This window comes from Rhagoletis pomonella, unplaced genomic scaffold, assembly GCF_013731165.1.
Source record: "Rhagoletis pomonella isolate Grant_MI unplaced genomic scaffold, Rhpom_1.0 Rhpom_scaffold_00011, whole genome shotgun sequence".
NCBI classification, from domain to species: domain Eukaryota; kingdom Metazoa; phylum Arthropoda; class Insecta; order Diptera; family Tephritidae; genus Rhagoletis; species Rhagoletis pomonella.
In genome coordinates, this window is record NW_023458565.1 from 20,753,511 (window position 1) to 20,762,731 (window position 9,221).

Genomic DNA, 9,221 nt, shown 5'->3' on the forward strand with positions numbered 1-9,221 from the left:
AAATTTCCAAAGATATTAAATTCCGAATCAAACACGAAATACCAAAAGGTCTCTAAAAAATCCATATAAATCGGGAAATTCTCGAAAAGTAACGAAATTTTCGAAATGTCCAGGATGGAAGCGGAGACGATTTCTAATCGTCTAAGAGCTAGCAACGTTTTCGAGAAAGAATTTCAGGACAGCTGGTTTTTTGATATGAAATCTCTGTCATTCCCTCGGTTAGCGTGGGGGCCAACTGGCAGGCGGTAATGGTAGCGTTGACTAGTGGCGCATCGTAGTATCTTTACAGTTAAAAATTATAATTTTTTTAATCATTTTAGTAAGGCTAATTTTCTTTACATTGGCTTTAACAAGGTTTTAGAAACGTAGATTTATTATTGCCAGACATGTCCGTTGTTGCTAACATTTTTTATTTTTTTTTGTTTTTTAATTTAATTTTTCAGCTCATTTTAGTAAAACTCAAAATTTAATATGATGTTGGGGAAAAATTTAAGAAATAACAGATTTTTTGTCGAATTTTTCATTTGTGTTAAAACCTGCTCTTTTACAAAAAAAAAACAAGTAGTAATTTGAAAAGGAGAAAATCGGTGGATAAATAAAAAAGTATGAAATATGAGCAGCAAAGAATGTTACTCATAAAAGTCAGTGCAACCATTACCGCCTGTCAGATGGCCGTGACGCTAACCGAGGGAGTGAGACAGATGTCATATCAAAAAACAGCTGTCCTGAAATTCCTGTTGTCACGACGTTGCTTGCTCCCGTACTATAATGATTCACAAGTACTGCCGAAAAATATCGAAAAATTTAGAGAAGTTTTGAATAAAATGGGAAAGGTAATGAAAATCCCGAAATTGCCCGAATAAAGCACGAAAAGTCCGGAAAAATCCCGAAAAGTTTTTATTTAAACAGAATAGTACTGAAAATGCCGAAAAATTCCGGAATGAGGAATCAACTAAAAAAGATCACAAAATATGCGCAAGGTTTCGAGTAAACACACTAAGGGTTGAAAATCGCGAAATTTCCCTAATGAAGCACAAAAAAATCCGTATGAGTAGCGGAAAGTTCTCGAAAAATCTGAAATAGTTCTGAACCAAGCAAGAAAATAATGAAAGTCAAGAAATATTACAATTAAATCAGGGAAGTTCATGCGATTTCGGTAAGGTCTTGAAACATTACGCAAAAGAGTCAGAAATTCTGAAAATGGCTGAGAAAGACTAAATATTCAAAAAAAAAAAAAAACAAACCGCTTCAGAAAGTCCAAATCAAAAACTTTGGGGAAATCACAAAAAGTTTCAGAAAACTCTGAAAAATCACAAATAATCTCAAAAGCCTCCCCATAAAAAAACATAAAAGAACTCCAAAAAACTCTAAAAAAGGCTGAAAATAATCTTGAATTATTTCGAAAAACCACGGGCCTATATATTTTCTGCAAACATATTAAAAAAAAATTATTAAACAGTTGCATATTATAGGTACTAAATTTATTTCACAAAAATATCAGACAAAATTTGCACTTTATTTTCGCTTGGAATAATAAAGATTAAAAATTATGGGTTAAACGTCTTGGAAGCTTGAATCTGAGTAGGTTCCCAGGGCTAACGTGTATTTTAGATCATAAAATCTTAAAATAACTTTTTTTGGGGAATATCTGGGACTGGATTTTGTAGCTGTGGGAAAATGTAATGTACACCAAGTGCAAAGCTCAACACCAAAATCTCACCGAATAAAATGCTATGCGTTTTTCAGAAGAGCCGCGTACAAAATTTTGACACTTAAAATCAATTCCCACATTTGCTGAAACGTATTTTTTTTTTCGGTGTAACTGCAAATTTCTGCTACTGCACCTGCCGTTTGCTAACCTTGCTACGCAGAGACGCCGGATTTTTTCAGATAGTCACTTTCAGTTTTACTGCTTACTTCTGAGTATGAAAATGTGATAAGTTGCGATCGCATCGACGCTAGATCGTTCTAAAACAACAAAAATATTGTTATTGTTGTATATACATACACGCGATTGTGAATATGCCGAGAGCTAAATATATTAAAAACAAAACTATAAAATTATATACAACTGTGCTTGTTATGATAATGAAAGAATAAAAAATTTCCAATGAAAAGTAAAACAAATTAATGTTCTGTGTGTTGACTGTATTGGTGGTACTAATAAAATAAAAAAAAATAAAATCATTACTTTAGAAAACACAGAAACAATATTCATAACAGGCCTTAGAACTTTGAGAAAATCAACTTCTTGAAACGAATATTTGAAGAGCAGCTAAAATAAATAAATTTTACGGAAAAGTAACCAAATTGGTCTGCTTTTAAAGGTTTGAAAAGGTAAAAAATATTATATTAAAGTACATACATAAGTAAATATATTTAAAGGAAAAATATTTCTTTTACTAAAAATGTTTAAAAAAATTGTGCAAATCAACAAAAATTATGTATGTATGTTAAGAGTGTTAAGCAACAAATTTTTAAAAGTAACAAATTTATGAAAGGAAAAGCTACTATAACGCGTACCTAGTTGTTTAGTGGCAAATGTGTTTGATTAAATTAATGCCAAAAAGCACTAAATTTCTTGCAATTATTTGTTTTTATTAGGGAATAAAAACACAAAACAAATTAACGCACGTCACAACGCCTTAGCGCCTTACACTTTGATTGTTTTATTTTTTACATATTTTTTTCAATACATTCATATGCATATGTTCTTTTGTTAATTGGTTTTTAAGCAAAAAAATATGCATATTGATTGATATTCCAAGGTGTTCAATGTTTAAATCAGTCGAAATGTGTTATTAATGGATGTGTTTATAAGTAGTAGATGGAAACACCCAAGTTCTATGTACTACCCTGCAGTGAAAAGCCAAACCAGTCAGTAAAAATACCAGTTCATTAACTGGTAAGCGCTAAAGCGACGGCCTACCAATTCGACAATTTTACACAACTTATGTGAGCATTGACATCTGCTTTTGATATGTCAAAGCCAAAACTAAGACGCAGGAAAATATGCTTGCTGGTTGGAAGAATTACCTTTAAAATCAGCTTCAATGAAAGGTTTTAAATTTTTATTTTTTTTTTGCCTGAACCAGTCTGCAGCGTATTTTATAAAAAGTTGTAAACACATAGTTTCGCTGTTCTTGCATTAGTGAAGTGAATCCATTTTCACGGTCATAAAACCAGAAAACTCGTTTAAATTTTTTTTTCAGAGTTGGTAATTTTTAATTCAATTAGATCTTTGAAATGACCTTTAAAAATAAAATATTTATTTTTTGTATTTTTTCAATTAAAAACAGCTTAAGATTAAAAAAATTTAGATAAGAAAAAATTGTAAATGCTTTTTTCGGTTCTTGCAACCATGGAAATACTACCGATTAAAAAAAAGATACAAAAAATAAATCTTATACATATATTTGAAGGTCAAGAAAATTCTTTCATCTTATGTACTTTTTCTAAATTTTCAACCTAAAAAACTTTAAAATACCGCATTTCACTAACTCTTCTCGTTTTCGTGATATTTGATTTTGCACCTTTTTCCCCAAATATGTGGCGCCGTGCAATGACAACCGCTTCCGGTTCTGAGATTATTAAAAAAAAAAAAAATATGTATCAGAGATTTTTTTCGGACGCTATATATATAGATCACTCTATATTAAATGAAATTCAAAAAAGAAATTGTTTTTATGTAAAATAGCAAAAATTATCCGCTGCCTGAGAACTCCGGCCACGGACCTCTCGAAAGGCAACTAAAAAAATTACAAACTTATTCCTTTCATGAGTGATGAATGAGCAGCCTAGCCGTTCACTGGTGTGGTGCTACTAGTATTTCTACTGGTAGGTGTTGATGCTATGCGGGACAATAAATATTTCGTAAGACATCACCATATTAAAAATATCAGTTATTAGCATGAAAAAAGTATGAAAGACGAAATAGTAGAGCTAAAAAGCTAACTGGTAGTATTCTAGTTAGTTCGCAACTACTAGCTTTCCCTGCAGGGTGCTTATATTCGTACACACATACACACATATATACTTACTTATGTACCATTAACTGTATAGGTACATGTCTTGTATTTCTGGTGTGAAAACGACTTCTTTTTTTTTCAAAACACATGCCTTCTACTTTTGGCTTTTGTTTTTTTTTTTTATTCTGCTGATGTGAGCATAATTCGATCACTCTTGTGCTCATAATCGTAAATTTCTCTTTGCCATTGTCTGCCGTTTCTCTTTATTTGCTGTCGTCTCTTACTTTTTTAATCAAGTCTTCAATAATCAGCCACTCAAGTAAGAATAACCCAGCGGCGCAAATGCACATTACGTAATCGATTACTGCTTCAAAACTTCGAAGGCGTTAAAAAGGAATGAATGGATTACAACTCAGATTACTCTGCCATAAGCATGAGCGCTTCGTGGTTAGCGTTCTTGACATACTGGTTTTGTTTGTAATTGGGTAAGTATGATGTGACCGTTTGTAAATTGTAATGTGAATTTTGTAAGCAGACTGCCTACTACAATAAGCATTACAATTTTAAATTGGGTCAGCGGTGTCTTATTTAATCATTTATTTGTATGAATTACGCAATGCATATTGTGGACGGACTCGATTTAGCAGTGCGCCGCTGGGAACTTATGAGTACTTGCGTTGTTGTTGTTTTCAGTTAGTTTTAGGTTTTTTTTTTTTGTTATCAGCAACAGCTGTTGGCTGAGTGGTGATAAGAAAAGAGAACGAAATCATTACTGACAGTGTCCGTTATTACAAGTAGCTTTTTTTTCGTTGAAATAATGAAGCATATTAAGTTGCTTTTGTTATGGAAGCCACTTAAGTCACTTAACTAAATATGCTCATATTACTTATGTACATAAGTAGGCCAGTCGGAGAAATGAAGTTTGCTGAGTGACAAAATATTTCCATACAACGCATGATGAAAATCAAGTTTTATATGGAAGAAAATGCGCATAATAAAAATCTATCGACTTTAGTGATTACTATCGGACTTTTTTTTTATAAAAAAAAAATATTTTTTTATACAGGTGGATAACGTTCGCTCGAAATATGAATAATAATTTTTTTTTTAATGGATACGTTTTCGAGATATTTTCAATTTACCGTTATTCAGCTCAAAACAAAAAGTGGTTCCACTTAATCGCGTACATCTTACGAATAAATTTAACAATCTTAAAAGGAGATACGTCAGATCAAAGCTAATGAAATTCTCCATAAATTATTTATACACCACTTTCCAATAGGTCTGATAGTTTCTGACAAATTGATTAATCATTCCAGTTTTTTTTTATTTTTGAATGCAAAAATGAAAAAAAGTAATAGGTTCCGTGCCAAATTTTAGCATCTGTGCTAAAGCCTGTTCAGTTACAAACAAAAATGCGCAAAGATTTTTTGTATGAAATATGAGCAGAAAAGCGTGTTACTCACGAGTACGTGGCATATGAGTAACTTTCTTTCCTGCTCATTTTATTAGCATTCATTTGCCGCATTTTATATTAAGATTGTTAAATTTGATTCGTAAGATATACGTGATTAAAAGGAACCAATTTTTACTTTAAGCAGAATAACAGTAAACTGAAAATATCTTGAAAACGTATCCATAGGAAAAAAAATTAACTGAAATTATTACTAGTCGAGATCCATGATTATTCAGGTATGAGTTTTAGTGATATTACTTCTTAATTTAAGTGGAAAAGGATTTTGTACTCTGCTTTCTTACAATAAATAAAAAGTTCACAGCGCACATCATCAAGACCAATTTACGGGGTAATTCTGGTAACTGTTTTCCCATTCAGCAGAGTTTTTTGTCTTTCAAAAGCCAACTGTCAATTCTGGCAACTAGCTTGAAAGCTCTTTTCTTTTTAAAACAAGAAAGATTAAAAGAAAATTTAACTAAACAAGAAAATAAACTAAATTAAAAAAGGAAAAAATAAATACAATAAGCTTCTAAAAATTAAAAAAAATCCTTTTTAAATTAATGAAATCTCAAAATTTAAAATTAATCGAGCTAAAAATGTAAAAATAAAATAAAACTAAAAAAGAAAAAAGAAATTTTGTTCCTAAAATTAAATTAAATAAAAAAAGGGTTTTAAAGCGATAACGTCCAAAAATTAATAATAGTTGAACTAAAAAAAACAAGTAATTTTTAGGCAAAAAAAAACCCGACTTTAAATCTCATATACAAATTTAGGAGTACCGTTAATTTTTTCATGATCCAATGATCGGATCTAAACCAGATTAGTATGGGACCACCTCTGAGACACTACCTTTCTGATGCAAATTTTTGAAATCGGTTGTCGCGGTCCAAAATTATGCGGTAACATACATAAAAAAAAAAAATATTCCGACGAATTGATAATCTCCTCCTTTTTTGAAGTCGGTTAAAAAGTGAAATAAAATTGAAAATAGAAAAAATAAATCACGTTCTTAACAGTTAATTGAAATAAAAAAATGTTTTTCTTTTTAAACCAAAGACATCTAAAAATTAGGCTATTTATATTATATATTATATATACATATTTTTTTCAAACAATAATAACTACAAATTTAAAGAAAACTAAATTAAAAAAGAATAAGTAAAAAAAAAAACAACAAACTGCTTAAATTGAAGCAAAAAAAAAAATTCCGACGAATTGATAACTCCTCCTTTTTTTGAAGTCGGTTAAAAAGTGAAATAAAATTGAAAATAGAAAAAATAAATTACTTTCTTCTTTCTTTTTAAACCAATGACATCTAAAAATTAAATTAAACATATTATATAATACATATATATATATTTTTTTAAACAATAATAACTACAAATTTAAAGAAAATTAAATTAAAAAAACAACAAATTTCTTAAAATGAAGCAAAAAACAAATTTCATTAAAAAAAAATTTATATAAAAATTTTAAGGAAATTAAATTAAAAAAATTAATTAAATTCAAGAAAATTACGTTCCTAACAGGTAATTGAAATAAAAAAATTTATTTTTTTCAAAACAATGATATCTAAAAATTAAAAGAAGATTATATCAATAAAAGGAAAATAAAATCTAGTTAAAATAAAATAAGAAACAATTAAATGTTTCTCGAAAAATTAATATTTTTCTTTTTCAAACAATAGAAAAAAATATAATAAAAAATAAATAAATAAAATAAGTTTCCGTAAATTAAGAGAATTAAAAACCTATACATAATATATATTATATATATTGTATATATATATACGCTTTAAACAAATATACGTAAAAATTAAAAGAAAATTAAATTAAAAAAGAATAAGTGAAATTAAAAAAAAAAAATCTAAAAATTAAACTATTAAAAAAAATGTCATTAAAAAATAAACTAAAATCTAAAAATTAAAAGAAAATTTAACTAAAAAAGCTATCGGTCATTGCGAATGTTGCAACTATGTATCTTAGCCAGAATTGCCCTGCTAGTATAATGCACTTTCCTTACTTGTTTTAAGTTACTTTTAATAAGTTGTACATACATATGTATATTAGGGATGTTAATTTTTTCGCTCTTAACGATCCCGGGATCTTCGGGATGTAGTTATTACAATTCCGTAATCTTCGGAGCCCCGGGATTAACATTCCTAACATATATGCTATATGAAGATCTTAGCTGAATGTGTAATTAATGATATACTGATGTTATCATTATGCCAAATTTATTAAAGTATAGTTAAAGTTGGTATAAGTATTACCGTTAAAGAGTATAAAAAAAACAGTGATTTATTGCTAGCAATCATGGTAAACTAGTTGTCTAAGTACATACAGATGCACGCGCATATAATCGTATAAACATGTACGCTAACTTTTATAATAGCTGTAAATCACAGTTATTATTGATTTTAATAAAGCAATGATAAGTTACGAGCTACTTCGGCGAAAACTATCCTACACTTGCAAATAGAAACGTGTCGATCAACGTGACCGAAATAAGGAAGAATCGTCGATGAAAATCGGAATTTTAATAACTGCCTTATTACGCGGCGTTGCAATTATCTCAATATTAAAGAAGACTTTATATCATTTTAATAATTTGAGTGTAATAATGGCCACTGAATCCACGACCTCCTGCGACAAACGAAATAAATCCTCGTAGCTTTCTTTACTACAAAATCTTGGCAACCTCACATACGAGGGTATGCATTTTCTTGATACGCATTTTTGTACTTTAAACGACGATATGTTTTTATTTCTGAAGCTACGTATATACAGATTTATTTCCTAGCGTCTGATCCAATTCGCTCATTTACCACCCGTGTAGTGACTTTTCGACATTTAATATTTATTGATCATACAAATATTTACACAATAAAACTTTGTAGCGATGTATCGTTTAGATGAACTGCAGGGGTTACATAAATTGTCAATTTGTTGATTGCGGTTTACTGCCTTTTTTTATTAATGCATTTTCATAAATTAGTGTTACTTAGTTTTTATTTGCTTTAGTATTTAAAACAGAACGTACAATGTTTATAGATTTTAAATTTAAACGCCGCTTAATTTCACCTTCAGTATACTTAGAAGTTTACGCCACCGCCAAGGCGAGCGGGTCGCTAATTTGAGTCCCTGCTCATCGCAACAGTAACAGAAATGAGGCTGCTGATGAGTTAGTTAGGGAGGGCTTCACACTGGTCTCTATCGAGGTTTGGATTTTATCCCAATCGAAACTATACAAAAGCGAAATTTTCTCCACAACCATCAGAAATCGAATTAAAGGTGCCGAATGGCGGAAGACTGTCGCATAGCCAAATTCACATAAAATTTATTAAAAATCAACGCGAACTTTTAGCTCCTTGAAACTGGCCCTTTTTCACATTAAAATTTAATGGGCTATAAAATCGCTTACCTAGGATTTTTGTAAAAATTCTTAAAAAGAATTTGAAATTTTGCTGAATTTTTTTAATTAAAATTTTACTTTTAAAATTGGTTTTTCTTTGAAGAAACCCTATAATTGCTTTCAACTAGTAGCTCTCTTCTAAGTTTTAATAGCTTTACAGGGCAATTCTGGCAACTATCTCTCAACTCAACACAGTCTTTCAATTCTGGCAAGTATCCCAAAAGCTCTTTCGAAAGACCCACAATCGAGGAGATCTTGGCGCTATTCCGGTTTTCTTTTAGCTATTAGTGTTCGAAAACTAATTGAAAAAAAAATAGTTTTCCTTTTAAAACAACGAAAGCTAAAAATTAAAAGAACACTAAATTAAAAAAGAAAACAACCGT